The sequence below is a fragment of the Fundulus heteroclitus genome, chromosome 12 (genome assembly GCF_011125445.2).
Source record: "Fundulus heteroclitus isolate FHET01 chromosome 12, MU-UCD_Fhet_4.1, whole genome shotgun sequence".
Taxonomy (NCBI): Eukaryota; Metazoa; Chordata; class Actinopteri; order Cyprinodontiformes; family Fundulidae; genus Fundulus; species Fundulus heteroclitus.
In genome coordinates this window covers 22,934,835-22,947,461 of record NC_046372.1, presented here as the reverse complement: position 1 = coordinate 22,947,461, position 12,627 = coordinate 22,934,835, and positions in this window count along the sequence as shown.

The window sequence follows — 12,627 nt, the reverse complement described above, 5'->3', positions numbered from 1 at the left end:
CTCTGCTCTCTTTATGACTGATACTTTTTAAATAATCACTTTATTCGTCTCACAGCCTGTGCTCTTAGTTTACTTTGACTAGAACTTCAGGAAAAGTTCAAGAAATTACCTGAACTTATTTCATTGAGTACTTTTAAGCCCAGACTGAGAGATGACCTCTTTAAATTCTAACTGTTTTCCTTACTTTGCTATTTTAACCGTTTAGTTGTGATTGTTGTGTAAAATTTGCTGCCAGGACTCCCTTGAAAATTAGGTTATTGATCTCAATGAGACCTTCCTGGCCAAATAAAGGTTAAATAAATACTAAATAAATAAATAACTGTATCTTGCGAAGCTAATGGCGAGTTCACACCAAACTGGTTTGGAGCGTCAGGGGCAACGGGTTTACCTGCAAAGTCTACAGTGGACGCACATCTGGGAGCGTGGAGAGGTCCTGCAGCACGTTATGAGATTTCAAGCATCCGAAGTAGCAGATGCTAGAGTTGGAAAATCTGAACCTTTGCTGCTGGACACAAAGCATCAACCAATCAGAGAGACTCCGCTTTTTGACTTAGTGGCGGACTTTCCAGAGAGGTGGAAGGACCAGGAAACGCCGGGAAGTCGGCAGTGGGGGACGAATTGTTGCTATTTGTTCCCATCCTATTACCTGTGATCAGTCCAACGATCACTGCAGAGGCGGTAAAGGATTAGCAAGGAAGTTGGAATATGGGGTAAAAACCATCGAGCTTAACTTTCGCTTTAGGGCCCGGACTTAAGCAGACAGGTAAGGCAAGGCAAGGCAAATTTATTTATATAGCACAATTCACAATTGCTCCCCGGGCGCCGCATATGGCAGCCCACTGCTCCCCAAGGGTGATGGGTTAAAAGCAGAGAACAAATTTCGTTGTAATGTATGTTTCAATGACAATAAAGATGATATTACTATATTACTATTATATTACAGTACAGAGACAATGCAAAGTGCCTGTGGCTTCTGTGGCTGCAGAAGCAAAAAGTCAGGAAAACGAGGCCTAAAGGGAAAGCAGGCAGCGCCCCAGGTTGTGTTTGGTTTGATGAGGATGAACACTGACCTAGACTGACCTTATCTTTGGTTGGAAAGAGCCGTTTGTCGTCTCAGTCTGGTCATCCTTTGTGGTGGAGGCAAGCTCTGAGGACTCTGGGTAAGGTGATGCCATCATGATGACAGAGGCTGTCTAGCTGGTTTTAACCCCTGTTGATGCAGGGAGCAGGAAGTAGAGGAGATTCTCAATCAGACGCTGAAGGTTCTGGACATTGCTGAGCTGTATTGTTGACTAAAATCTTCAGTGTCGGAGAGAAGAGTGAAATAATTTTAGACTATCGAGGTGGTCTCTGGAGACGGTATCTGAACAGTCAACACGTCACGTTTCTCAGCCTCCACTGGAAAACTGTCAGGAAGGAGGTTTAAACGTCATATTCACGAGGAGCGGGCAGATCAATGTTTACTCGCACAAAACTGCTGAGGTGGGTCATTGGAGTTTGCTTGATGGGTTTGAAGACGATGTCGATATCTGTTTCAAATTGTGACAAAATACGGGTTAGGGTTATTTGAGGGCCGTGAAAACTGTTGTAAGGCACCGTACAGCTGCAACTTTCTGCTCTGGTCTTTAACTCAAAAATACATCCATCCATTCATCCATCCATTTTCCAAACCGCTTAATCCCTCATGGGGTCGCGGGGGTTGCTGGTGCCTATCTCCAGCGTTCACTGGGCGAGAGGCGGGGTACACCCTGGACAGGTCGCCAGTCAACACAGAGAGACAAACAGGACAAACAACCATTCACACCTAAGGACAATTTGGAGAAGCCAATTAACCTAACAGTCATGTTTTTGGACTGTGGGAGGAAGCCGGAGTCTCAAAAATACAATGAGGAAAAAAACTAAAACTTAATAAAGGGCCAAAAATGATGACAGTGAGGTGACTGGTCCAAATTGTAGATCTTATCAATGTAAAAGCAATCAGTTGTCTAATCAAATGCATATCATTTTACAGACTGTTTTCATCTGTGGGATTTTGACCAGAACTTTCCCCAATTCAGCAAGGGGTCTGGTTCTTCTTTGTAAACCTTAATGGGTCTATCGGCTCCTGTGTCTCGTTTATTTCTTCTAATACCCTTTGGGGATTCATTAAATGTGCAATATTTGTTAATCTAAATTGGCCCATCGCGTTCCTTTTGTGAAATATTCTTCAGGATACATGAGGGACACTCAGAATCTCAGGAGTCAGTCCAGAGAGGCGAGCAGTGAGTGGCGTAAAAAAGACAAGAAGTCTGAGGACCACCGTGTCTTTCCAGCCAGTCGTCCTCTCCTCCGTTTTGTCCCGTCTGTCTCACTCCTTGGTGTTTTATTATGATTTCAGCTCATCTTCTGTGTCTTTTTCTCTGGTGTTGTTTCTCACCACTCCCTCTTCCTCTCTCTACGTTCCTTTCCTCACTCGGTCGCCCTCAGTCACTCCTCTGTTTCTACAGCTGTCTTTTCACTGGGTTCAACTTGCTATACGTAATTTTATGTTTCACAGTCTTGCTTTCAGTTGTGTCTTATGTCTGTGAACTTAAATAACTTGACATGTGTACATACATTAAGAATATTTGCACATATTTTGTTTCGAGAAGGTTTTTGACAAAAATAAGGTTATTAAGGGAACCCTTTCGTCTTTTTTGGACTTAGTAATTCTGAGTATCATCTGCCTAAAAAATATGTGTTGACCCGTGTACAGAACACAGAGGAACTCATAAGACAGGAAGAAACTGAGTCATCAGGGCTCAAAGTTTGCTCTTCACAGACAAATTTATGAAGATGTTGGGTACATTTTACAAACATATTTACTGTAAATGAAAATAAGTGATTTAATTCAAAGTTTGTGTAAATTTGGAACTGTTAGCTGACATCAAGGTCCATTGGAGGCACTATAATAGGAAACGTTGAACACATTAATCAGCAATCTCGGGCTGCAATTTGCAAATTGGATCCCAAAGTATTTAATATCAGGATTGTGCATGCATCAGATGTGTTAAATCTACTCAGAGGGTTGGTCAATCCATGTTTGGTTCTAGTCTGCATACAGATGAGAGGCTGATCCACTGGCCCAATATAGCCTGGACTTCCTGCAGCAATTTAAGAAGTGCAGCATTACCCACAAGCGGCTGGTAATCTTCTCCACAGCCAACAGTTAGTCTGTGCTGTGTTCATCCACCACTATGTTTGGGTCATCCACACAGCAGGACAGGTTCAGACTGCAACGAATACTCAGGTCTGCAGAGAGGATCATCAATATTCCCCTTCCCTCCATCCAGGACTTGCACGGGTCCAAGGTCAGAACAGGGGCAGCTAAGATATTCTCTTTCATTCAAAGTTTATACATTTATACCTAATGTCTATGCTGTGAGAATGTAAAACCAAACTCTAATCTTTTTAGTTGTGCACGAGCCAATAAACCTAATTCTGATTCTTGGAGAAAGGATTTGTGGACATATCTGGTTCATCAGGACCGCTTGGTTTAAGAAGACCAGCGGGAGTCTCGGTCTGTGCCAATTCAATAAAATTTTGTTTATATAGCACCAATTCACAACATATCATCTAAAGGCTCTTTCCAAAGTCAGACTCCATCAGATCCTCCAGGTTGGTGAGAAAGTTTCCTCTCTAAGGAAACCCAGCAGGTTGCATCAAGTCTCTCCAAGCAGCATTCACTCCTCCTGAAAGAGCGTAGAGCCACAGTGGACAGTCGTCTGCATTGTTGATGGCTTTGCAGCAATCCCTCATACTGAGCATGCATGAAGCGACAGTGGAGAGGAAAACTCCCCTTTAACAGGGAGGAGAACCTCCAGCAGAACCAGAACCAGGCTCAGTGTGAACGCTCATCTGCCTCCACCCACTGGGGCTTAGAGAAGACAGAGCAGAGACACAGAAAGCTCAGAAGCTCACATTGATCCAGGAGTACTTTCTATGTTAGATGGTAATAGAGGATGATCTGCCTCCCGTGATGATGTCACAGCTAACAGAACGCCAGACCAGGTGTACCTTCTATGAAGAGAAAAATGACAGAGAACAAAAAGTGCACAAACAATGCAAATTGGAGAGCAGTAGGAGAACTAAGCAGAGTGACAAAAGATTGTCCATCTATAGTTGCAAGGATCTAGACTTTCAGGTTGGTGTGTTTTTAGGGAATAATGCTTGACCCTGCACTGGTGTCGTCTGAGGTACTCACCTGGAATCTCACCACACTCCACAAGGTGCGTTGCTGGTCTTCTATGTTTGAACCACTTGCCTCAACTTTCTTCTCTATCCTCATATGTATCCGGAAATGGATTCAAACCATCAACTTCCTGGCATTTACCTGTCCTCCAGTGAAATCTTCGTCTTTAGCATCCAAGGTGCTTCTTGGTCTGTGTATTGTCGAGTAAAATTTTGCAGTACTTACTGAGCTCCTCTACCTAGATTCCTCTCTCCTTCTGACATTCCCTGAGCTGTTTGCTGTGCAAACAAGTTCTTCATTTATCATTTAGAATAAAATAATGTGTGCTTATCTAACCTTACAGGTCATAGTTGGTTCATGCTTAAGACACGTTTTTTTTTTTAAACTCTTAACATTTTGACAAATGTATGGAGGGACAAATGGAAAGACAGCTTTTATAGACACTTTTCAGCCCATAAAAGGTCACTGGGTTTTTTCTAAGGAGGATTTTGCTGCAAGCAGGAACAATTAATACTTCCTCTTTGCCTCCAAACAGGTTGAATAAGGATCATATTAGAAAAAGACAAGATTCAAGCATCACTGTTGGGCTTTACATATGCACACACATCAGTCTGTCGCTCAGCTTTTTGTCACTAGTTTATGCAGACGGAGGCAGTTCAGACCGTCCACCAGATCTGGTCACGGTCACCATTAATTTAGGCCTGCCACCTTGCATGTGACAGTTTCATGAAAGTTGTTGAGTAAACGTGTTGCACGGGAACTAGTAACACTCCCATGGGTGTGTGTTTTAGTGTGTGCCCATTAGCAGCATGCAAAGTGTTGGGAGTCATTAGGGTTAGTGCCTCCAGACAAAGAGCAATTAAATGTGTCATAAACTGAACCGCAGAGAAAAATATTCAGAGGAAGAAAATTGGCTTTGCTCAACTATTGGATGTGAGATAAAACACAGTTAAAACCATTTGCATTTAAGCTTATGAAGCTTTACTGTTAAAAAATTGAACTAAATTACATTCACCACTCATTTAAAAAAAGTAATTTAGTAATATTCACTGAAAAAAAACAGCTCAACAGGGAACTCTGAAGTAACAGTGCCAACAGTGGATCAAGTTTGTTCCACCAAGACGAGAGACGGGTACTTAAAGTCTGTGATGGATTTAGGTGCTAAGCCATTCAGGGATTTATAGACTAACAGAAGGATTTTAAAGTCTATTCTCTGAGATCCAGGGAGCCAGAGGAAGGACTTCAGAACCGGGTCCATGTTCTCTAAGTTCTTAGTCTTAGTGAGGACTTCAGAACCGGGTCCATGTTCTCTACGTTCTTAGTCTTAGTGAGGACTTCAGAACCGGGTCCATGTTCTCTACGTTCTTAGTCTTAGTGAGGACTTCAGAACCGGGTCCATGTTCTCTACGTTCTTAGTCTTAGTGAGGACTTCAGAACCGGGTCCATGTTCTCTACGTTCTTAGTCTTAGTGGAAGGACTTCAGAACTGGGTCCATGTTCTCTACGTTCTTAGTCTTAGTGAGGACTTCAGAACCGGGTCCATGTTCTCTACGTTCTTAGTCTTAGTGAGGACGCGGGCAGCAGGTTCTGGATCAGCTGCAGCGTTCTGATCCACTTTTTAGGCAGACCTGTGAAAACACCGTTGCAGTGATCAGGTCTACTAAATTGTCCTCAGTGGTCAGTGATTAACTTCCACTCAGAAGTGAAAACCAGTGGGAGTTTGAATGCGATGTGTGAAGAATCCAGCGCTCTCTCTGGGTATAACTGACCTGGACCTCCTGATCAGATCCGATCTGACAGCTGGTGAACAGAGCTGGACGAACAATCTCTTGATAATCCGAGCAGATATGTGAGTTTTACACAACTATTTTCCCACCTAATAACATTGTAAAGGTTTTTATTTGTGTCACAGAAAGTGTAATATACTAAACCTTAATCCCAGGGTCTTCTGTCATTGTGCTTTTGTTTGAACAATCCACTTCAACCACGCCTCTCATCAATCCCCGCTTGATCTGAAAGTCCTAACTCCACACCAGGACCTTTTAACTGGGGAGGTTTGTGTAAAATTGTGTGGAAATGTGCAGAGGGCCTTCAAAATCCTGGGTAATTGCTCAATGTCCCTGAAATGGAAAAGGGCCAATTTAATAAAACCACAGGTAAATAAGTGTTATATCCTTAGATCGTTATTATTATTCCCCTCTAATAATTAGACAAATTACTGGAAAACATATCGGCAAAGGAATATACAATTACTTAAATGATGGTATACATCCCTAAGAATTCCTGTTACATAAATGAAAAATTAAAATATGTTTTGTCACGTTTTTTTAATTGTTAGAGCACCCAACCGCAGACAGGAGCTACACTGAATCAAATCATAAACATCTAATGGAACATAGAAGGTGGTTAAAATTACAGATAATGAACACAAAACAGGAGGAAGGGGAACTGGGAAGGCCTAGAACAACTAAACCCAAGTAAAACAAACTAGATGTAACAAAACACAGGAGTCAATTACTAAACTGACAACAAATACACACAAAAATAAAGTCCAACTGATCACAGCAGTTTATAGAGGGATGTTGAATTTAGTTCAGGTCACTCAGAGTTCCTGGGAACTTCTAATTGATAATCCGTGACTCTCTGTTTTCATGGGGTATAAATAAGAAGAACTGCACCAAAGAGAAGCATTTTAAGGGTCTACGGGTTTTCTCAACAACCATTAGACTCCCCAAAAAGGGCTTACAGCCGTGCAGTCACACATGTAAATGTGTGGAGTTTGCTAAACTTTTCTGGGCCTTTAACTTTGGTCAGATGCAGGTTTTTTTTTAACCATCATTAAAGTACAGTCTTGGGAGGAAAACAGGATCGCAACAAAGTACTGACACCAGGGGTGATAGTTACTGTGCAACCAGTGATTTTGCTGAAAATCAGTTTTTTTGGAATAGATTTTTTTTTTCACCAAATGTTCTCAAATTAAAAGTCGGATTAAAAGTGTGTCAAGTTTTCACAGAGAGACCCTGCTGCTACCTTGGAAGATTGTTTTTTTTTTTTTAACACATCCTTACCAGAGCTCCCAACAAATTTGTTCGCGTCCGTATTTGCAGCTAATGCCCGGCAGATGGTGCGGTTTAGCCTCGGCAGCCTTTCCTAAACCATCAAACCCGCGAGCTTTGTCGCCCATCGTCCTTTGCCAGCTCTGGTAGATTAAACCCCCTGGGAATCTGAGGCATGTGGTGAGACTCCTGTCATACTGGACCCTTTGTGCTGCTGCCTCGGGCCTTTGAGCAGGTGCAGCAGCTGAGTGGGGAGCAGCAGTGGCCAACTGCTGCCACGCCGTGTTTAGAAATCCTTCCTGGGCAGATCAGAGTCAAATACGGCTTCATTGGGACGAGGTAAACCCCGATTAGCCTGATGTGTCACATGGTGCTTATAAACATTACACAGTTTTGAACATCATACGGTCAAACTGGTTGGTGTCTAGACTGGTTAGAAGCAGGTGCTATCTGCCCCTGGACGGATTACTGTGGTAAATGATGATTGCAATGGTTCATGGTAACCCTGCTTCACATGGCAGACCTGTGAAAACACCGTTGCAGTGATCAGTTCTACTAAAGATAAACGGATGGATTCGTTTTTCCAGATCCTGCTGAGACATCAGTCCTTTAATCCTGGAAAAGTTCTTCAGGTTCTTCTGCGTCCTCACTCCTTTGATGGTTGGATCCCCTCCATGAATCTCCTCCCTCCTCCTCTTGCAGTCCTTCAGACGTCAGATCACTCGGCTATTTTCAACACACTCACCTGCCTGTCCACCATCCGATGCTACCGGCTCTTCCACAAGCCATTCCTGGAAGGAAGGAAGCAGAACAGACAGTATTACAGAACCACCATTATCCGCCTGTCAAACCCAGACGCTGTGGATTTACTCACCTCCTCCTGGACCTCTTCCATCACCACCAGGAGTAAGAATCCTCCGCCGCCTGCTTCATCATTACCTGTTAGTTATTATCTAAACACTTGCCTCTTCTCCTCTGTGCAGAACCCAGAACCCGCTGGAAACCCAGAAGATCCATTTCCCTGCATAATGTTGTTTAAAATCTTTCAAACCTTCCTGGTGTGTCTGTAATGGTCCCCACGCTGTAGTCCCTCTGAACCCAAACATGTCTGATCTGGGTCACTGTAGCACTATGACATTACTCTGTTTTTAAAGGTTTTTCCATCTTCACTGGAAACAGACTAGTCTGTCGTGATCCTGTGCTCTCTGAGTTTTTGGGTTTCTTTTCTGTCTGTTTTTCTCTGCTGTTTCTTTTCTCTAGTTGTCATTCTAGTTCCTTTTTTTTTTAGATTCTTAGTAATTTTTTTTTGTTTTTTCTGTATTTTGGATCATCTCTGTTTCCCTCTTCTCAGGTCCTGCTCATTACTCTCCTCCCCTCAGTTCCTCTGCCTTCATTGATTTTAGCTGTTCCTCATCTTCCACTTCATTTCTGCCGCCTGTGTTACCGTGCATTTCTCCACTCGTCCCTCTGTATATAAACTGTCCGGTAGTCATACAGCTGTATCAAATGGTGTTTGGAGATTTTGTCAAAAATTTCTGAAAATATATATTTTATCAGTTTTTGTAATCTATTTACTTGTCTCATCTTTATGATACCTGAGGTGACATTCCTCCTTTAAGTGTTTATTTTTTCTTTTAAATGTTGATAAGTTCTGTGTGAAACTGAAGGAAAGAAGATCAACTTCTGTTTATAATAGTGTGGGTGAACTGAAATGTAATTGGTTTAATTCCCTCTCTTTCTCCAAGAAAACCAAGAACCATGAAGTTGATTGCTAAAGTTTGTGGTAATCATACAAATCCATAGTATTTATAAAGCACACTTCTTAAAAGAAATTTGTTAAACCAAAGTGTTGCGCAGTGATAAAACATAAACTCCCAGTGGGTGGAGGCAGATGAGCGTTCACACTGAGCCTGGCTCTGATTCTGCTGGAGGTTCTCCTCCCTGTTAAAGGGGAGTTTTCCTCTCCACTGTCGCTTCATGCATGCTCAGTATGAGGGATTGCTGCAAAGCCATCAACAATGCAGACGACTGTCCACTGTGGCTCTACGCTCTTTCAGGAGGAGTGAATGCTGCTTGGAGAGACTTGATGCAACCTGCTGGGTTTCCTTAGAGAGGAAACTTTCTGACCAACCTGGAGGATCTGATGGAGTCTGACTTTGGAAAGAGACTTGAGATGACATGTGTCATGAATTGGCGCTTTATAAATAAAATTGAATTGAAAATAAAATACAACAAAAAATAACAATAAAAAGTTAAATAACTCCTCTGTGACACGGTTTTCCTCTCGCTCCTGGAGCGGCAGAAGGTTTCCCCAGAGCACCCAGCGGACGTCTGCACTTTCAGGGGCGTAACTCAGCAGGATTTCAGCTCAACACTTATAAACCCCATAATGAAGACATACAGCCATGTGACGAGCCCGAGACGAGCAACCGCAGAGCGAAGCAGGCTATAAAATCTCCTCCCCGACAGGAAGTGACAAATAAAAACTACAAATTCCCTCCAAGTAGCAAAGTTGGACTCGCTCACTCTCTGCATTTCTTACGCTTCTCTCCTGTAGACATAAATCATCAGACTGGCCTCAAAGCACTGCTGTAGAATGACTCTGAAGATTTGACTCAGAGGACAAATGAATATAGAGAAACTTTTTTTTTTTCTTTACAGAAACATTTTCTTTAATTCACAACGAGCTGCAGTTTCTTCCTGCTCATCCATGAGGACCATGGCTCATTGGGAACGTTTTTATGGGTAAAAATCCTTTAAATGTTTCAACAAGTTTCAGAGTGGCTTCAGTAAAGTGGTTAAAATTCCACTTTTATAATTGCAGGACAAAGCTTGCATAAGGCAAAATATTGCCACCCTTATTGCTGCAATATGGTAGTTAATTTCTCCTAATGTGGGCGTTTGAATGAGACTCTATAAACTGGTGTCCATGTCCCAGTCACACATGGCCTCCACAGCTCCTGTGTGGCACAGAAATCAGACGAGAACAGCCACCAGTTTAGGATAATTTCTCCAAAAATGACTGAAATCAGGTTTAAATCTGATTTTTGCAGACTGACCAGTGTCCTGCTGTCCTCAGGCTTTGTTTGTTCCTGCTCTGTGCAGCTCGGCTCAGTGTGACCGTTGGTTAACATGTAGATTAGAAACCTTTTCAGGCTTGTTGTCTGTCCATCCATGGGTCCATCCTTCCCTTTGTCCATACATTCATTTATCCATCTGTGTTCTCACCCAGCTTGTCCCTCCATTGTTTTTTGTTTTTGTTATTCAGTTCTCCAAGAACAGCTCATGGAGTAAGATGTCCAGTAGAAATATCCCTTTCTCCAGCTCCTCCAGCAGAAGTTTCCAGCATAGAAGGAGATACAGACCTTTGAGAGAGTTCTGGGTGTACTCTGGGGTCCAGAAAGCGACCCGATCAGTTCCCAGAACCACCAAAGTTTACTAGTGAAGGAGCAGTAGGTGTCCTCCAAGCTTCTCATTATACCCCCAACACAATCTATGTTTACATGAACAAAAGTAAAAAGAATAAAGGGCTAATCGGAATACAACGTAAACGTGACATATTTCCGCATTGGTGAGTGGCGGAAATACGTCTGGAAGTAAAATTATCGGAGCTCCCGATAAAACCTTTCTATTTGAAAAAATAAAAGATCAAAATCGTTGCTTTACTCAGTAACATTTCAACCGTAATTAGAACATCGTGCAAATCCAGCCTGGGCGCTAAGAAGACAAATAAACTTGTATAAAACTGCTTTGTTTACTTTTTTATTGTTTAGCAAAGATGGAAGTTCTTCTTCTGTGATTTTTTTAGGGGAATTTGATAACGGCACATGTCAGAGTGGTTCTATTCTGAATAAAGTCAGGCGCATATACACACACATTATGATTGGATTAATTGATTGTGAGCCCAAATAAACGGTACAATCCGATTATTTAATCCAAGTATATTTTAATCCGATCGTGAAATTTTGTGCATGTAAACATAACTACTGAGTCCAGCCTCCCCACAGAGGAAGGTAGTTTCAATAATTTTTATCTGGGTTCACTCTCTTTAAATCATGACCCAAATATCATGTTCGTAGCCGAGGGTCGGCACATAGCTGCACCAGTACCCTCCTCTTCATCACAACGGACCAGAAGAACGCCCTCATCGCTTAATGAAGGAATTTCTAATCCTGTCAGACATCTTTTCGTTAAAAAAAAACTAAATTATACAGCTAGTTTTTGCTTCTATTATGGGAATAATGGGCAAAAAGGCATTTTTTGCTAACTCATGTTTTTTATGTATTTTATCACTCCCATTGCAATGAACGTCATGACTAAATGAACGTGTGATGTCATAAAAACTTGTCAAAACCACTTTGGCATTCCTTCAACGTTAGAAACTGGGTGTCTGCATATTTGTCTGTGTACAGCTCTGAATATGGGCATGAACTTGTATGATTGTGGGTAATGTCACATCACATGACCCCTTTTCCTTCAGGAACGTATCCTGGAACTTCCAAATGTGTTGCCATGCTTTTTAATACCATAAACAAAACGTAACAACAAATGCTGTTAAATTACCGACCTGTTCTCGGTCGCCCCAGGTTCTTTTATCTGACACTGTGGTGTTTCTAAAGTAGACTTCTGTAGTAATAAAAAGACTCTTCAAGCCGTAACAATATTTTACCGTATTTAATCTAAAAGGCAGAGAAATATTTACAGTTTCAGTTCTGGGTTCTCATAACAACACAACACAACCGGTACCTGAGAACCCCAGTATGTTTTTTCACACAGACATTAAATAGGAAACATTGTGTCCACCCATTCAGGGGCGTATACTGTATGATATCAATGTTCTGTTCATCACATTGGTGGAGAAGATCATGCTGTAATGTCATTCTGTCCAATCCAAGTATGTCAAGCTTTGGCCTCCAGAGTCTGTTTATCTGTAATTTCCATGGTAACCACATTTGCAGTCCAGTCTCTTGTAATTCCATAATCTCCAACAATACAGTTACTAAAAACAACTGGCTAATTTGTTTGTTGACGAGCAGAGCAGGACCCAAATACAGGGAGTAGGCAGGCAGGTAAAAATAATGAGTTTAGTTCCTTTAGTTGGTAAAGCTTTAACGCTAACGAACACAGGGATGTTTTGACCACCGTGGGCTCTGAGGAGAGCCAGGGACTTCAGCACAATGACTGACGGAGAAAACATTTAGAGCCGGGCTGAGCTTGACTTTATGTTTCAACTGGTTTCAATTGGTATTTGTGACTATTGCCTGACTGGCCCGACCAATTTCAAATGCGTCCCGCGGAGCGTAACACCACACGTCGTAGAGAGTCTGGCCAGGCCCTCATAAACGGAGTCAGTACTGGTCTC